The sequence below is a fragment of the Schistocerca americana genome, chromosome 7 (genome assembly GCF_021461395.2).
Source record: "Schistocerca americana isolate TAMUIC-IGC-003095 chromosome 7, iqSchAmer2.1, whole genome shotgun sequence".
Classification (NCBI taxonomy): Eukaryota; Metazoa; Arthropoda; class Insecta; order Orthoptera; family Acrididae; genus Schistocerca; species Schistocerca americana.
Genome location: NC_060125.1, coordinates 629,406,659 through 629,424,464, shown reverse-complemented (window position 1 = coordinate 629,424,464; position 17,806 = coordinate 629,406,659).

Below are 17,806 nucleotides of genomic sequence, written 5' to 3'. Positions count from 1 at the left end.
CGCGGGTTGCCAGAGCCGAAGCAGCGATAGCGCGGTGTCGGAGATGTTTCGCAAACTCAAGGGCCAGACTCTGCAAGATAGGCGCTCTGCATCGCGGTGTTGCTTGCTCACCAGGTTTCGAGAGGGTGCGTTTCTGGATGTGGTATCGAATATATTGCTTCCCCCTACTTATATCTCCCGAGGAGATCGCGAATGTAAAATTAGAGAGATTCGAGCGCGCACGGAGGCTTTCCGGTAGTCGTTCTTCCCGCGAACCGTACGCGACTGGAACAGGAAAGGGAGGTAATGGCAGTGGCACGGAAAGTGCCCTCCGCCACACACCGTTGGGTGGCTTTCGGAGTATAAATGTAGATGTAGATGTAGAAGGCGGATGTTGCCGATGGATGGAAGCGCTTCTATGTGCTCTTGCTTACACGCTGTCTCAACGAATCCCCCTTCACTCCTGACGCATGTCTGAGCTCTATGACTCCAGGAAATTTTCCTCCTGGCAACAATGCCATTGACGGACTAAATTTGCAATACCGCCCAATGTCTCATCGCCGTTTCTTGACCACGCCTCGCAGTGTAGGATGGAAATTTCCTGTCTTATGTGGGCTGGTGTGTGACTCGAGAATTGGCGCCTTTCTCACCATTTCACCGCCAAGACTGTTCCCAGCGTTGGTCCCTTATTGTTTCGATGTTCTTCTGCATTGCTAAGTTGTTGGGAAAGCAGCCACACAACACTTCTTTGTAACGGCTCTCTATCCAAGGTGGCCTAAGCAGTCTCATGTTCGTGCTTCGTCACAGAATCTGCTGGCGTTCGTGACTGATAAGGAATGTCTTTACTGTGCACAAAACCTTTTTTTTTTTTTAAGAATGTTGACTTCTTTCACACACCTCCCTTTCTATTTCTAGCACTTTGTGTACGCTGCTCCCAGTGTCTGTAGGGTGCTGCTGGAACTGTCGACACATTCTCGCCTTCTGAGGGAGATAAAAACGGCTGCTGCAAAGTGAGAATTATTCACATGGATCACTTGTGCATTCTTGATGATCAGTCCTAGTTGTAGCAGTTGTTCATCAATTTTCGGCCTACTTCTCATTGTCCGCCAGCTTGTTGTCCATTCTTAAGCGAGTTGAGGACACTCTCAAGCCTGTGTGAATGCACAATGGCTCCAGTGGCTGCGTCTCGGGCGCTCGCCGCTTGGTATCTGCCTCTCTCCACGGCCTGTGACGCTAGCGCTGTGGTTCGGGGAAAGTGGCCCCTGGCGGGGGTGTCACAAGCAGTAAATAGCCATCTTCAGTGTGTCTGAGTGAGTCGTAATACAACAAACTAGTAGCAGTACATGTTGTACGGTGAGGTACAGTATGCTGCTGGGAGTTTGTTGTATCATGACTCATTCAACTGCACTGAACATGGCTATTTATAGCTGAAATCTGGATGTGGAAGAATAATAAAAAACCAATGGGAGTGCAACTGATAGGTGTATTCCTATCCTTCCTTATTCAAAACAGTCGTCATCTAGAAAGTTTTCCTCTGCTGTGAAGTGGAAATGAGCCTACGGCATTGTGGGCCGGAAGTCCCCCATTCGGGGAATTTCGGCCGCCGGGGGCAAATACTTACTGCGTTCGACGCCACATTGGGCGACTTGCGCGTCGGAGATGGGGATGAAATGATGACGAGGTCAACACAACACCCAGTCCCTGAGCGGAGAAAATCTCCTGCCCCAGCGGGGAATCGAACCCGGGCATCCGGGCATTCCGCTGCCCTGATAACTCAGCTAACTGGGGCGGACACTCCTCTGCTGTAAACAGTACACGATGGTGCATTTTGTGCTAATGCGAGGGTTGTTTGGGAAGTAAGGAACGATCGGTCTCGAAATGGAAACCACAGTGAAAATCAAAACTCTTTTCTTTGGACATTTAGCTACACCTTCTAGGTACTTCTCTACATAGTCGCCACTCCGACTTAAAAATGTTCAAATGTGTGTGAAATCTTATGGGACTTAACTGCTAAGGTCATCAGTCCCTAAGCTTACACACTACTTAACCTAAATTATCCTAAGGACAAACACACACACTCATGCCCGAGGGAGGACTCGAACCTCCGTCGGGACCAGCCGCACAATCCATGAATGTAGCGCCTTAGACCGCTCAGCTAATCCCGCGCGGCGCTCCGACTTACATATTTGTCTGAGCGTTATACCATATTTCCAAGACCATCGTCATAGAAGGCAGCCGCCTGTGCTTTCCGATAATTCTCGACGCTGTTCTGTAGCGCGTAGCCTGGACCCAAGTGTTGTCTTCGTATCCCGCGTTTCATGTGAACAGAGATGATACTCAGGACGAGCCAATTAGGGCTGTGTTGTGCGTGGTCGAACAGCCCGCAGGAACATCTTTCCTGCCCCCGCAGAGCGCAGCTGAAAATTTGGAAATTTGTGGTAAGATCTTATGGGGCCAAACTGCTGAGTTCATCAGCCCCTAAGCTTACACACTATTTTAGTCTCACTTAAACTAACTTACGCTAGTACAACACACACACCCAGGCCGAAAGGAGGACTCGAACCTCCGATGGAGGGAGCCGCGCGGACCGTGACAAGGCGGCTGAGAATTGCCATGGAGAAGGAAGTGCGTGGCAGCTGTGTCACGTGCGCTACATTCATTAAGGCGAAGCCTCTCACCGGGCCCTCCGACTTGGCGGAAGACATTGTTGTTCTAGGCACTTTTACTCGCTCACAGTGCGCTCATAACTGAGAAGAGCGTCTTGATGCGATCGACGGGCATGCTACAGACACTGTCCAAAACGTCTGTGAGAGGCCTCGTGGGATTTTCACAGTGGTGTCCATTTCGTGACCGATCGTGCCTCACTTTCCGAATAGCCCTCGTATGATTTCGAATTTAGTGCTTTGTCAAGGGCAATAAGGGGCCCACATGCTCACCACGAAAACACCCCCATACTGTAACAAGAACTCCTTCGTACTTGACTGTTGCAACTACAAATGATGGCATGTAACGTTCCCCATGCATTCGTCAAACCTACACCTTTCACTTCTTTCCAGTCATCCAATGATACGATCGTGTGGCACTGTTGGCCGGGGGGGGGGGGGGGGGGCACCTGGGGAAGTTAGGCCGCCAGGTTGCAAGTTTCAGGTGACGCCACATTGGGCGACTCGCTTGTCGGTGATGATGAAGACAACACAACATCCAGTCCACGAGTGGAGAAAATCTCCAACCCCGTCGGGAATCGAACCCGGCACCCTGCATGGTAAGCAAACACGCTACCATTCAGCTAAGCAGGTGGACAATCATCCACTGTCCAGCTGCTTAGCTCATTACACTACCCCAAGCATCGCTTAGCTGTGGATACAGAAATGTGTGCTTGTGAGGGGCTGCGTAACCATCGTAGCACATTCTTTTTTTAGACCCCTACACATAGACATTGTGCCAGCTGCTCTGCTGGGCACGTCACGAACAGTTGAATTGGTCAGCTATAGACAGGCTGCAGAGTCGCTGATGGACTTCTAACTAAGATGATACCCAGTGAGTATTCCACTTTCGAAATCACTCAGCTCTTTGACCAGGCAGTTTATATCACTCACGCCGGCCGGAGTGGCCGAGCGGTTAAAGGCGCTTCAGTCTGGAACCGCACGACCGCTACGGTCGCAGGTTCGAATCCTGCCTCGGGCATGGATGTGTGTGATGTCCTTAGGTTAGTTAGGTTTAAGTAGTTCTAAGTTCTAGGGGACTTATGACCACAGCAGTTGAGTCCCATAGTGCTCAGAGCCTTTTATATCACTCACGCAAAAATTAAAATAAAGCAGTGCGTTTGTATCTTGGTTGGTACAGCAAAATTTGAAAACGGGAATTCAGCGTTTCTGGTCTTAGTGTCGTTGTAAAGTATTCGTGGAGAGTGATCTTTCTAGCTAAGCCGAATGACATAGCTGTGTGCTACTGCCCTTGGCGTGACATTCATACAGAACGATTTTTTCCTTTTGAGAATATATCTCACGTTATTTGAATTTTGTCCGTACTCGTACCTTTATTTACTGACGGAGAAGGGTCAGACAGAGGAGTAAAATTTTAGATGAAACATAAAATACTGGTTATGTAAAAATGTATTTGTGTAACTTATTTCTTTACGTTAGCCGCTGTTTTCCTTTGTCAGGTATTTAAAATTCAGTGTGGGTTTGTAGAGGTCTGCGTGTACAAGGGAAATGCTTCGCGCACCCGCCAGTTCTTCATGCACTTCCGCAAATGTTAGGCTCTTCTAAAGTACTTCAACCCGTTCGACATACTGGATTTCCGACGGCAGTTCAACAAATGTACGCTCATTCAACACAGTATTAAATCGTGTTAACGTGGTATAATGTCTATATGTAATAGCGATGCTTTGTATACACGGAAATATTTTTAACAGAAATGTTAATATACCACTGATTCTATACCGAATATTAATTATGACGTATGTTATACATAAGCAGGAGTCAGAGCGCGAAGGAAAGATGATAATGGACGCAGTGTCCTAGAACAGCTTTTATGTAACTTTGTGGCAGCTTTTGGCAATTACGTTGACGGCAGTAGTATGTACATGTGATTGTGGGGAAAATCAAAAGATAGTGATGTCGCCACGTGTAGCCCTGGCTGAGGTCCACAACTCACTTGTATTCTTTTTGACATCTACAGGCCAGTACGTCTACACACACTGACGGAAAAATCGTAGTGCCAAAAAATAATTGGAGTAACGAAATTTCGGGAATACATTTGTCTAGGCAAGATATGTAAGTGATTAACAGTTCAAGAGCACTGATAAATGTAAGAGCGAGATTAGCCACTACAAAAGTGAATTTCTGGTACTGTAATAAACGGTGTATCCGCCAGAATGCCAGCATGTAAACGCGTATGCATAGGTGTCGTACAGGTGTCGGATGTTAGTTTGTGGGATGGAGTTCATGCCTGATGGCCTTGTTCTGTCAATACAGGGACAGTTAATACCTGTGGATGACGCTGGAGTTGTCGTCAAATTATGTCTTACATGTTCCCGATTGCAGACAGACCTGGTGATAGAGCAGGCCAAGGCAACATGTCGACACGCTGTACAGCATGTTGGGTTACATCTGCAGTATGTGGCCGAACTTTATCCTGTTAGAAAACACCCTTTGGAATACTGATCATGAATGGCAGCACAACAGGTCAAATCATCAGACTGACGCACAAATTTGGCGTCAGCGTGCATGAAGTAGCCGCGAGAGCGCTCCTGGTGTCATACGAAATCTCACCTCGGACCACAACTGGCCACCTCCTAACCACCACACGGCCATCACTGGCAACGAGACAGGTCCAGCTTTCATGAGAAAACACGACAATCCTGTCCTCCAATGAGCTTACACTTGATGTAAGTAGGCTGTTTATGTTTTCTTATTGGCAACGTTACGTAGCGTTCAATATGAAAATCACTGGCTGTGCTGTGTGCAGTCTGTGGCTGCTTTGCATTGTTGTAATACTCGCCATTGTAGTGTTAGGCAGCTGGCTGTGAACAGCGCGTAGCGTTGGGCAGTTGGAGGTGAGCTGCCAGCAGTGGTGGATGTGGGGAGAGAGATGGCGGAGTTTTGTAATTTTTCATGAACTGCTATATTTATATATGATGATATCAAGGTAAATACATTGTTTGTTCTCTATTAATATCTTTCATTTGCTAACTATCCCTATCAGTAGTTAGTGCCTTCAGTAGTTTGAATCTTTTATTTAGCTGGCAGTAGTGGCGCTCGCTGTATTGCAGTAGCTTGAGCAGCGAAGATTTTTGTGAGGTAAGTGATTTGCGAAAGGTATAGTTTAATGTTAGTCAGGGCCATTCTTTTGTAGGGAATTTTGGAAAGTCAGATTGCGTTGCGCTAACAAAATATTGTGTGTCAGTTTAAGCACAGTCATGTATAATTGTTTAAAGGGGACGTTTCATTGACAACACTGAAATCGTAAACGGCGGTAGTTTGGGGTCAGTGGAATGCAGGCTACAGGGTGCCTGGGTCGGAGCTGTCCCTGAAGTAATCGATTTGCGACGATTCGTTGTGTCACTGTGGTGCCAACTGGTACTCACGTTGCAGTTGCAGCATGACGCGCCAGAGCTACAGGCCGAACACGATAGTCTTCCCTGTCAGTAGTGCCATATGCCTGGTCGTCTTGCGACCGAATACCCTCGTGAGAACCGGTGCCAGCAGTTATGTACACCGGCTACAATCCTACCAAGTCTTTCTGTAGTATCGCAGAAGGAAGCCTTTCGTAGCCTATTACATGACCTCGTTCAAACAGAGTGAGGTGTTGATAAAGGGATGTATAGAGAAGCAATAGAAATTCACAAACACCATAACAATTTTAATAGAAAAGAGCAAGTTTTAAAGTTGGACAAAATATGGATGTCGACGTTGCGCCAGCAGAATGAGAATCGATTACTGTTAATCGAGAATGATGACGCCTTCCAAAGACAGGCATACCGTCGGCATCACGTGACGAATGGTCGTGCCCTCTATGCGCTCTATATATAAATGCGAGAGTACATGAAGCCTTAGTGGCAGTAGCCGGACGGCCTCAGAAGATGTCTCCCACAGATGAAGACGAAACGTCAGCTGGAAATTTTATACATCGACCACAGCCTCTCAGCCCGGGAGTTTCAACTGAAGACAACACCGAAAGCCTACATTGTATGATTAAAGGAGTCTTTGTCTCCTTAAAGGCATTCCTGACTAACATCAACTCACCACATCTAATCTCAAATGTAACTAACGCTCACGAATGTTACACCGTGTATTTAAATCAAACTTGATTAGCTGCTGGCGCCACTCTCATCCGATTGGCTAGAAATTGTAATAGACATCATCTTCCAGATGTAGAAACACGTCTTGCAACTTTCTTTTATGTCGTACAACTCCTTCTTGGCGCTTCGATTTTTTTTCCGTCAAAGTATATTCTCTGCAAACCACTGCGAAGTGGATGGCAGATGGTACGTCCCACTGCAGCAGTTATTAAGATTTCTTCCCGATCCATTCATGTGTGAAACGCGGGAAAGATGATGGTTTGAGTGTCTCAGTGTGTGCTGTAATTAATCTACTTTTGTCTTCACGATCCCTACGGGAGCGGTACGTTGGGGGTTGTAGTATAAGGGGCAATCAAAAAGAAACGACCCGGAGGCATAATTACAGAAAACAATACCTGTAGTTAGAAGTATTGATCCTGGCTGTTGAGACACTTGTCCCACCGTGACACTAGGCGGTAAATGGCTGTGTCATAAAATTCCCTGGGTTGCGATATTAATCAGTTTTGCACGTACAGCTGGACTTCGCCGTCCACACGAGTGCAGGAAAGGTTATGCTGACGTTATTCTTTGACAAAGATGGCCCCCTTCTGATTCACTTCCTGCAGCCTGGGACAACAGTGAACGCGCAGCGTTACTCGCAGACCTTGACCACCCTTCACCAAGCGATGAAATCAAAACGACCAGGCAATCTCACCCGTGGGGTCATTTTGCTCCACGACAATGCAAAGCCTCATAACGGCCAACACAGTAGCGGCACTACTGCAAAAATTAAAATGGGAGATTCTTGGCCACCCTTCATACAGTCTGGACCTCTCTTCCTGTGATTCCGCCATTTTTGGTCCCCTTAAAAAAGCTCTGAGGGGCAAACGGTTCACCCTGGACGACAACGCCCAGCTGTACGTGCGGAACTGGATTAGATTAGATTAGATTAGATTAATACTAGTTCCATGGATCATGAATACGATATTTCGTAATGATGTGGAACGAGTCGAATTTTCCAATACATGACATAATTAGGTTAATTTAACAACATACTTAAGTTAAAATAACAACTTTATTTTTTGTGTTTTTTGTTTTTCTTTATTTTTTATTTTATTTTATTTTTTTATTTATTTTTTTTATTTTATTTTATTTTTTTATTTTTTTTCTTAATTTATATCTAAAAATTCCTCTATGGATAGAAGGAGTTGTCATTCAGAAATTCTTTTAATTTCTTCTTAAATACTTGTTGGTTATCTGTCAGACTTTTGATACTATTTGGTAAGTGACCAAAGACTCTAGTGCCAGTATAATTCACCCCTTTCTGTGCCAAAGTTAGATTTAATCTTGAATAGTGAAGATCGTCCTTTCTCCTAGTATTGTAGTTATGCACACTGCTATTACTTTTGAATTGGGTTTGGTTGTTAATAACAAATTTCATAAGAGAGTATATATACTGAGAAGCTACTGTGAATATCCCTAGATCCTTAAATAAATGTCTGCAGGATGATCTTGGGTGGACTCCAGCTATTATTCTGATTACACGCTTTTGTGCAATAAATACTTTATTCCTCAGTGATGAGTTACCCCAAAATATGATGCCATATGAAAGCAATGAGTGAAAATAGGCGTAGTAAGCTAATTTACTAAGATGTTTATCACCAGAATTTGCAATGACCCTTATTGCATAAGTAGCTGAACACAAACGTTTCAGCAGATCATCAATGTGTTTCTTCCAATTTAATCTCTCATCAATGGACATACCTAAAAATTTGGAATATTCTACCTTAGCTATATGCTTCTGATTAAGGTCTATATTTATTAATGGTGTCATACCATTCACTGTACGGAACTGTATGTACTGTGTCTTATCAAAATTCAGTGAGAGTCCGTTTACAAGGAACCACTTAGTAATTTTCTGAAAGACAGTATTGACAATTTCATCAGTTAATTCTTGTTTCTCAGGTGTGATTACTATACTTGTATCATCAGCGAAGAGAACTAACTTTGCCTCTTCATGAATATAGAATGGCTGGTTAACATCGCAGCCCCGGAAATTTTATGAGACAACCATTCACCCCCTTGTGTCATAGTGGGACAAGTGTCTCAACAGCCATGGTCAATATTTTTAACATACATGTAGTGGTTTCTGTAATTATGCCTTCGGCTCGTTTCTTTTTGAATGCCTCTTATATATTCCTAGAGTCTTCAATTAAAGCCGATTCTTGAAATTTTATAACTAGATCTTCTATGGATTATTTATGACTGTCTTCAAGAGTTTGCCATTTCAGTTTCTTCAGAATCTCTGTGACACTCTCCCAAGGATCAAACAAAACTGTGAGAAATTCGTGCTATTCTTCTCTGTTTACGTTTAATATTCGGCGTTAGTCCTGTGTGGTACGGAGCCCATACATTATAAACCTACTCTAGGATGGGTCGCACAAGTGATTTGTAAGTAATCGTCTTCGTAGACTGATTGTAATTTCCGCTGTGTTCTGCCAATTAATGCATTGAAGCCAATGCTGCAACATTTAGCTCGGAGAGGTGTGACATGTTCCTTCAGAAAGAGTTACTTCTCGAGTGACATACCGACTTTATGGATATTTGTGACTTTGCGTAAAACTGACTGTAGCCATGCTCACATCGATCAGTTATAAAAACTGATACTTAACTGCGCTTTTCTTAACTTCGCTGTCTTCTACAGAGTCTGATTGTTGGTATAGGCTTTGTCGGTGCGAAGAAACTACCCACAAAGTTCATATTTGATTATAAAGGTAGTACCTGCTCATAACTAATAGCCGGCCGCGGTGGCCGAGCGGTTGGAGGCGCTTCAGTCCGGAACCGGGCTGCTGCTACGGTCGCAGGTTTGAATCCTGCCTCGGGCATGGATGTGTGTGCTGTCCTTAGGTTAGTTAGGTTTAAGTAGTTCTAAGTCTACGGGACTAATGACCTCAGATGTTAAGTCCCATAGTGCTTGGAGCCATTTGAACCATAATTAATAAGAGTCCCAATATGATTTTGTCTTCTGTATTCCTGTTTCAACGCTGATGAACCAACCTTCACAGAATTACTTGTAAAACTCCCCGCAGAGCGAGGTAGCGTAACAGAGGTACCGCAATTGTAAGTAAAGGATATAAACAGTAACGTAGCTGGCGACGAAAGTATTTACATTTGCTTTACACAATTTTTAAGCAAATTTTATAAAATTTGGTGATATCATTGTTTAAAAAAACTTTATAAAAATAATATATTCATGTCTTTTGTTAATGAAATACAATATCGTCTTACTTGTATCAAATGAGAGCAGTAGCTGACGAAGTACATCGCTTACATAGAAATTTGTTTACACAGAGCTATTTTGTTAAAAAAAAAATGAAGTGATCCATGATCAGCGATGTCGAAAGATTGCTGAAATTACATCAATATGGGTAATAATAATGATTTTAACAATAAGAATCATCACTATCGATAGTTTGATATGCAAAAACAAACTAAACCCGTACTATTGTCAATATAATTCACCTTTTAACCACAGGATAATTACTACTCCGGTTATCCGCAGATTACTCTAGCGGATATCTGCACAAACGTAGCCTTTTGTCCACTAAGTCAGTACTAGGTACACAGTGGATATCCATTTCACGCAGACCTCTTTAAACCTGTCTTATAGGTTGTCAGACAAAGCGCTTGAGATGCTACATGGTCGAAGAAACGTGAATGATACGTACCATCATTTGGTCGCAAGCTTATAAAACTAAAATGATGTTCCGGCCGCCATTGATTGCTAACTTGCAGCTGGAGGCAACGTTGAAGATGTACAACGGGCCACTCACGGAGAACTAGCAAGTCGCTCCAGACGAGTCGGCATGGTTCGTTATTATGTAATTTGCTACCTAATAGCCCGGCCACTCTGTTGCTGCCACTTACACTCGCCTTTCTGTCCGAGACAAATTTACTCCGCCTCACTCCTGTAGACGTTGATTAACTCCACCTCATATCGTGTCCTTCTGTACTGCCAAGAAGCAATTTCTTTCATATTAGTGTCCTCATTCAGTGATGGAGGCAGTCTGAGGCATCTAAATCAACCTATTTATTTCTGTAACACCAGTAGACTGGCTTCGTTTCTCCTCACGACAAAATACATACCTGTTTATATGTATAAACTACTTACACTTCACGTTAGAAATTTTTCAAAAGTCTAAATAAGAAGCTCTGAGTAATCTACGCTACTTAGTTTTCTTGTCATTCTTAGACACTTTCGCCGGCCGCGGTGGTCTAGCGGTTCTAGGCGCTCAGTCCGGAACCGCGCGACTGCTACGGTCGCAGGTTCAAATCCTGCCTCGGGCATGGATGTGTGTGATGTCCTTAGGTTAGTTAGGTTTAAGTAGCTCTAAGTTCTAGGGGACTGATGACCATAGATGTTAAGTCCCATAGTGCACAGAGCCATTTGAATCTTAGACACTTTCAACTTTACCGAAAAATGGCATACTGGCGGAAAAGTTTGAAAAATGGATACTAGAATCGAAAAATATGTATCAAAATTCAGATACTGCACGCAGAAAGACAATAAAATAGCGCAATACGACAAAATTAATCACAGATGTAACTGTACGAGGTGTGTTTTCCTGGATTCCTGTTGAAATGGAGTAAAACTAGTAACTTACAGGCTATGCTCACGTGGTTTGTTTATTTATATGGTTGCATGTTGTCTGTTTACCGATAACAAAATATTTAATGGCTTACAGTTAACAATAATCACCTCATTAGTCTTTGGGAGTACTCACGTTACCCGTTAAATACACTTAAACCGAACAACGAAGTTTACTGTTTGGTTTCTATAATACGCATGCTACGGGTATTAAATTAAAAATTAATTTTAAAGTAGATAGAGTTGTTCAGAAAAAGTGACATGGCATTAAGTTTAAAATTTGCTTTGGTGCCTGACAAATGTTTTATGTTACTGCGTAAATTATAAAAGATTTTGTAGCTAGACATCGAACTCCTTTCGTCATCATCAGCCATTTCGACCACCTGACGGTGTGGCTTCTTTGAGCTGGCGTGCAACATACACAGAAGAGCCAAAGAAAATGGTGCATATGCCTCTTATCGTGTTGGGGACCCACGAGCACGCAGAAGTGCCGCAACACGACGTGGCATAGACTCGACTAATGTCTGAAGTAGTACTGGAGGGAACTGACACCATGTATCCTGGAGGGCTGTCCGTAAATCCGTAAGAGTATGAAGGGATGGAAATCCCCTCTGAACAGTACATTGCAAGGTGTCCCATATAAGCTCAATAAATTCCATCTCTGGGGCGTTTGATGGCCAGCGGAAGTGTTTAAACTCAGACGAGTGTTCTTGGAGCCACTCTGTAGCAATTATGGACGTGTGGGGTGTCGTATTGTCGTGCTGGCGTTGCCAAAGTTCGTCAGGATGCACAATGGACATGAATAGATGGAGGTGATCACACAGGATGGTTACGTATGTGTCACCTGTCAGAGTCGTATCTGGACGTATCAGGGGTCCAATATCATTCAAACTGCACATGCCCTACACCATTATGGAGCTTCCATCGGCTTGAACAGGCCCCTGCTTACGCACAGCGCCCATGGATTCATGAGGTTATCTCCATACCCATACACGTCCATCTGCTCGATATAATTTGAAACGAGACTCGTCCGACCGGGCAACACGTTTCCAGTTGTCTACACTCCAATGTCGGTGTTGACGGGCCCAGGCGAGGCGTAAAGTTTTTTGTCGTGCAGTCATCAAGTGTACACAAGTGGGCCTTCGGCTCCGAAAGCCCATATCGATGATGTTTCGTTGAATGGTTCACACTCTGACACTTGTTGATCACCCAGCATTGAAATCTGCAGTAATTTGCCGAAGGGCTGCACACCTGTCACGTTGAACGATTTCCTTCAGTCGTCGTTGGTCCCGGGAAAATCCCCGCTTCGTCGCTACCTCGGGGATGGTGTGTTCCATCACTCATGCGCCGACTAAAACACCGCGTTGAAACTCACTTAAAGCTTGATAACCTGCCAATGTAGCAGCAGTAACCGTTCTAACAACTGCAAGTAGGCTGTTTAGGTTTTTTTATTGGTAACGCCACCTCTGTATGATAATCACTGGCTGTGCTGTGTGCAGTCTGTGGCTGCTTTGCATTGTTGTAATACTCGCCGTTGTAGGTTAGGCAGCTGGCTGTGAACAGCGCGTAGCGTTGCGCAGTTGGAGGTGAGCCGCCAGCAGTGGTGGATGTGGGGAGAGAGATGGCGGAGTTTTGAAATTTGTCATGAACTGCTATATTTATATATGATGATATCAAGGTAAATACATTGTTTGTTCTCTATTAATATCTTTCATTTGCTAACTATCCCTATCAGTAGTTAGTGCCTTCCATAGTTTGAATCTTTTATTTAGCTGGCAGTAGTGGCGCTCGCTGTATTGCAGTAGCTTGAGCAGCGAAGATTTTTGTGAGGGAAGTGATTTGTGAAAGGTATAGTTTAATGTTAGTCAGGGCCATTCTTTTGTAGGGAATTTTGAAAGTCAGATTGCGTTGCGCTAACAAAATATTGTGTGTCAGTTTAAGCACAGTCATGTATAATTGTTCAAGTCATGTATAATTGTTCAAAGGGGACGTTTCACAACTACGTCAGAGACTTCTTGTCTTATATAGGCGTTGCCGACCGCAGCGCCGTATTCTGACTATTTACATATCTCTGTATTTGAGGAATCATGCCTATATCAATTTCTTTGCAGCTTCAGTGTAGGATCCCTGCAGGTTCTTCCACTCCTGGCGGTCTTTGCTTCCCGTTGCCAATTTAGTCCGGATATCTGTCTTGCTTAAGCCTCCGTCCCATGTGTCTGGTGGTAGTTCCCTTGGTCTTTTTTGAACATTAGGCTCCAATATAGTACTTACATTGGCCACCTGCCATCTTTTCTTTGAGCAACATGGCCTGCCCATTAGGATCTCAGGTTATTCACTATGTCTGTCTGACATCAAATAATTTTCCGTCTTTTTTCGTGTAGCTCAACACTAATCTTTCCGTTCCTCTTTCGGCTACTGTTAGTCTCATGACAACGAATACACGTAATGTTTATGTCTCACAGTCGTAAGCTATTACTGGCAGTAGACATTCGTCAAAATCTTTAGTTCGGCCGACGTCTTAGATCTCAAAATTGACGAGTATCTTCCGTAACACTGTCGGCGTAATTTAATACTTAGAAATATTTCTTATTTTAGTCTCCTTTCGTGTTTAGTAGTGTACGCAGGTAGACACATTCTGTGACGCTAAGCAGTTGCGAATTCCCAGCAGATTCTTTCCCTGTGGTGTCCATTCGCTCGTCATGATCCTGGCTTTATCACACTTTATTTTTGGGCCAACTTCGGGGCACATTAACGTAAATTCACTAACCAGTATTTCAAGTTCTTCTGTAGTGTTTGCAAACAGAACAATATCATCAAATTATTTAATGTATTTCCCAAAATTTGGATTCCCTTTGTTTCCAGTCCACTCTAGACGTTGCTTTCTCAAGGACTGCTGCAAACAGTTTTGCAGATAAAGAGTCACCTTACTTCACACCTTTTCGATGGGAAATTCATTGGCTTTTTCAACTACATTCGCAAGCTCTGTGGTGGTTTTGTACATATCGAACTCCTTTATGAGACGCTGATAGCATTAGTTGGGAGTAATGAGTCACTTAATCTTAAGGTATATTAACTGTACACATTACTATTAATTTAAAAATATATGTAATTATTCGTGAGGTGTTTCGTTTGTGTATGTTATCCGTCAGCAATATATGGGCGAACGCCACACTGCAGTGTTACTATGAGTTTTTATGTATTCAACACTTTCAAGCGATTCGCTGTCAGTTAATGTTTTTCACTAAGATAATTTGTCAGATGTGTACAAACTATTTTATGACGTTGACTTTTTTAATTTCCGAAACTAAGAATTTGCGACCAGTGAAAGTTACTTAGCAGAGCTGGTTCAGACGAATACTGCAGTCTTCGGCGTTCGTGCAGCGGTGATAGTCGCTGTATGGCGGTGGAGGGTCACTGATTCGTATCCCTCTTTGTGCAATTATTTATCTTAAGCTGTGTAATTCTGGAAGGTTCTGAGACTTACGTATTTCTGGAATATTGCAACTTACTAACAAATTCAATGCCAGATATGTATAAAGAAGAGCATTTTATGCTGAGTAAGCGTTTCAGGTGTGTCTATGCTTTTGTGTGTGTATCAAGAAACGTGCGTTCGACGGGAGCAGTAACTACTTGTTGGTAACCCCTAGGGTGACGAGATGCAGACGTATAAAAAAAAGAGAACAAACAGCTTCAAAAATGAGGACAAAGTCAGGAAAAAAAGAGGATAGACGGAAGCATACGTTCAAACTAATAGATGAATTAATTAATAGACATAACATACATTCCTTAACTGTTATTGGTGCTTTTCTGAAGATGGAATTGTGCGTAGCATGTACTTGTAAGACGATATACAGGAAAATTCTTTTAAATTGTACTGGCTCATCAACGTACTTTTAACATACTCAAGGTTCAACCTATTCCTGTCATCAGTGTACTGTGCTGTAGTGAGCGAAAATATTCCTCCAGCATTTGCATTGATACCTGATAAACTGGAAAAGCATTCGGAAAGTTCCATCAGTTTTGAATGATTATCAACAGGCTTACTTTGACAGAAATTCTGGGCCCATTTTTTGCTGCAAGATAACCGACTAAATTCAGGATAGTCCCTGTACTGTCTCCGAAATTGCCTCAAGTTACACAATTTGTCAGTGCATTTTACATCATCAGTCTCAAAAGCTTTACATTTAACTTACAAATATAAAAGGATTTTTCAGCATCACTGTAGTTAACATGTTTTTTAAGAGACATCCATTTGAAACAGTAAAAGTCGTCAAACATACAGGGCCATCGCCTTATATATTCATGGCACGGTGGATACAGTGACATAGTTTCCTCCATAAAAAGTTTAACTTCATCAAAGCCTACTTCAGTTGCTATTTCCAGCTTCTCTTTAACCTTTAGGCAAACGAATTTTTCATTGAATCAGTCCTCAGGTACCTTACATACAGAATCTTAACTTCCAGTCCTTTCAAGCACAGAATTGTCCTCCTTTTCTAGTTGCAAAATATTTGAACTGATCAGTGAATATAAATGCAAGTTCCACTTAAACTATTCTCAAAGAAGTGAAATAAAACCTTTGATGGCTTGCTTTTAGACAGAAAATTGCTTTTGGACTGAAAATAAGATTTCAGAGGAGTATACATTTCCAGTATCCTTTCAACGGCTAGGATAAGAGACAACCACGTAGCTTCCACATGAGACCGGACATGTTTGCAGTTTACCTCAACAAATTCATAGAAAGTGTGTAATTGTTCGGTTCTAACAGTGAAACACTTTATCTCCAATTTTGCTCATTCGGTCTATGGATATAAATAAACTGAATAGCTAAGGAACAATGAAATATAACCACGACAATAAAACAATTTGTCGACCTATTTCTTACCTTTATTGGGCACTGAGACGTAAATTCCAGCACACCATATTTTACATCTTGCTTCGAATTCAGTTCTCCCTTTCTTAATGGCAGAATATTTGTAAAAAATAACATCTGAGAATGTACACTTCCGTTCAGGCTTTGCCAGATATAAAACTCACCCGGCAATAGTAAACAACAAATCACACACACACACACACACACACACACACACACACAGAGTGCATGACATGAAACCTCTAATGCCAACCCAAAACAATGTGAAACCGGTATTGAAAACACTGAACGGAAATTTTAAATAATCGCTATTTGCACTTGTTTAAGGACCGATTCACGAACAGTAGTGAAAAAAATCGATAACATCGAAGATCCTGCTAACATATGTAGATAAGGTTTTTAAGAAAAGAGCTGGCACAACGGGAATAATTGCAAATATAATTTTATTACGGTCGAGTTTGCGAAAAAGGAGGACAATGTCAAAATCCGTCCGGACACAGGACGAAGAGATAAAAAGGACATGTCCGGTTTATTCGGACAGCTTGTCTGCTCTGTAATGTAGGATAGATGGTGATCTGCAGCATCTTCCGCAGCAGACCACCCCTATGTGTTCACATGTTGACCCAACGACATCGTCAGTTACGATTGCAGTGGGCGCGGGAGCATCAGGATTTGACTGTGAATCAGTGGAAACGCGTCGGCTCCTCTGGTGAATCCCAGTTTTGCAACAGTTGGTCGATGGCCGTCTCCACAAACGCAATCATGGTGAACGTCAGCTCGAGCGTGCAGCGCGCTATGGACTCAGGCTGATGCGTGCAGTTTTGTGCTATAGGAGACATTGCCCTGCGCTTGCATGGGCCCTGTGGCAGTAGTCGAAGACACACCGACAGCTGCAAACCAACTGCATCCCTTCATGCTTGCTGTCTTCCCCGACGGCGACATCATCTTTCAGCGGTATAGTTGTCCGTGTCTCGGAGCCATAGCCGTGCTACAGTGTTTTGGGGAGCATTGTAGTGAACTCACGTTGATGTCTCGGCGACCAAATTCGACTGATGTAAAATCCTATGAATCCCATCTCTGTCGCTATTCGGCGCCATCACCGCGTACGCAAATTAATGGCAAGTTATTTACACGAATTACGTGATTATGCATAGGCATCTAATGCCACATACGTACACAATCCTACCAACAAACTGTCGGGTCCATGACACGCAGAATCAGTGATGTATTTCGTTCCAAAGACGGACAAACAAACTATCAAGCAGGTGGTCACCATGTTTTGGCTCTTCAGTGTATAGTACTACGTAACAAACAAACATGGGCCTAAAATTTAACTACCTCCGTATGAGATCTATATACTGTCCCAGTGGGTTCATTTTGAAACAACTCAGAAACGTGGCAGTACAAACTAAAATTTAAGTTGCAGTAACTATACTGCCAATGATCTCCTCAATATGTCAAAAAGAAAACATGTCACAACCTCCTACATCGCGTGGCACAGTCTCGGCGCCGACTGTTGCTTTGACTG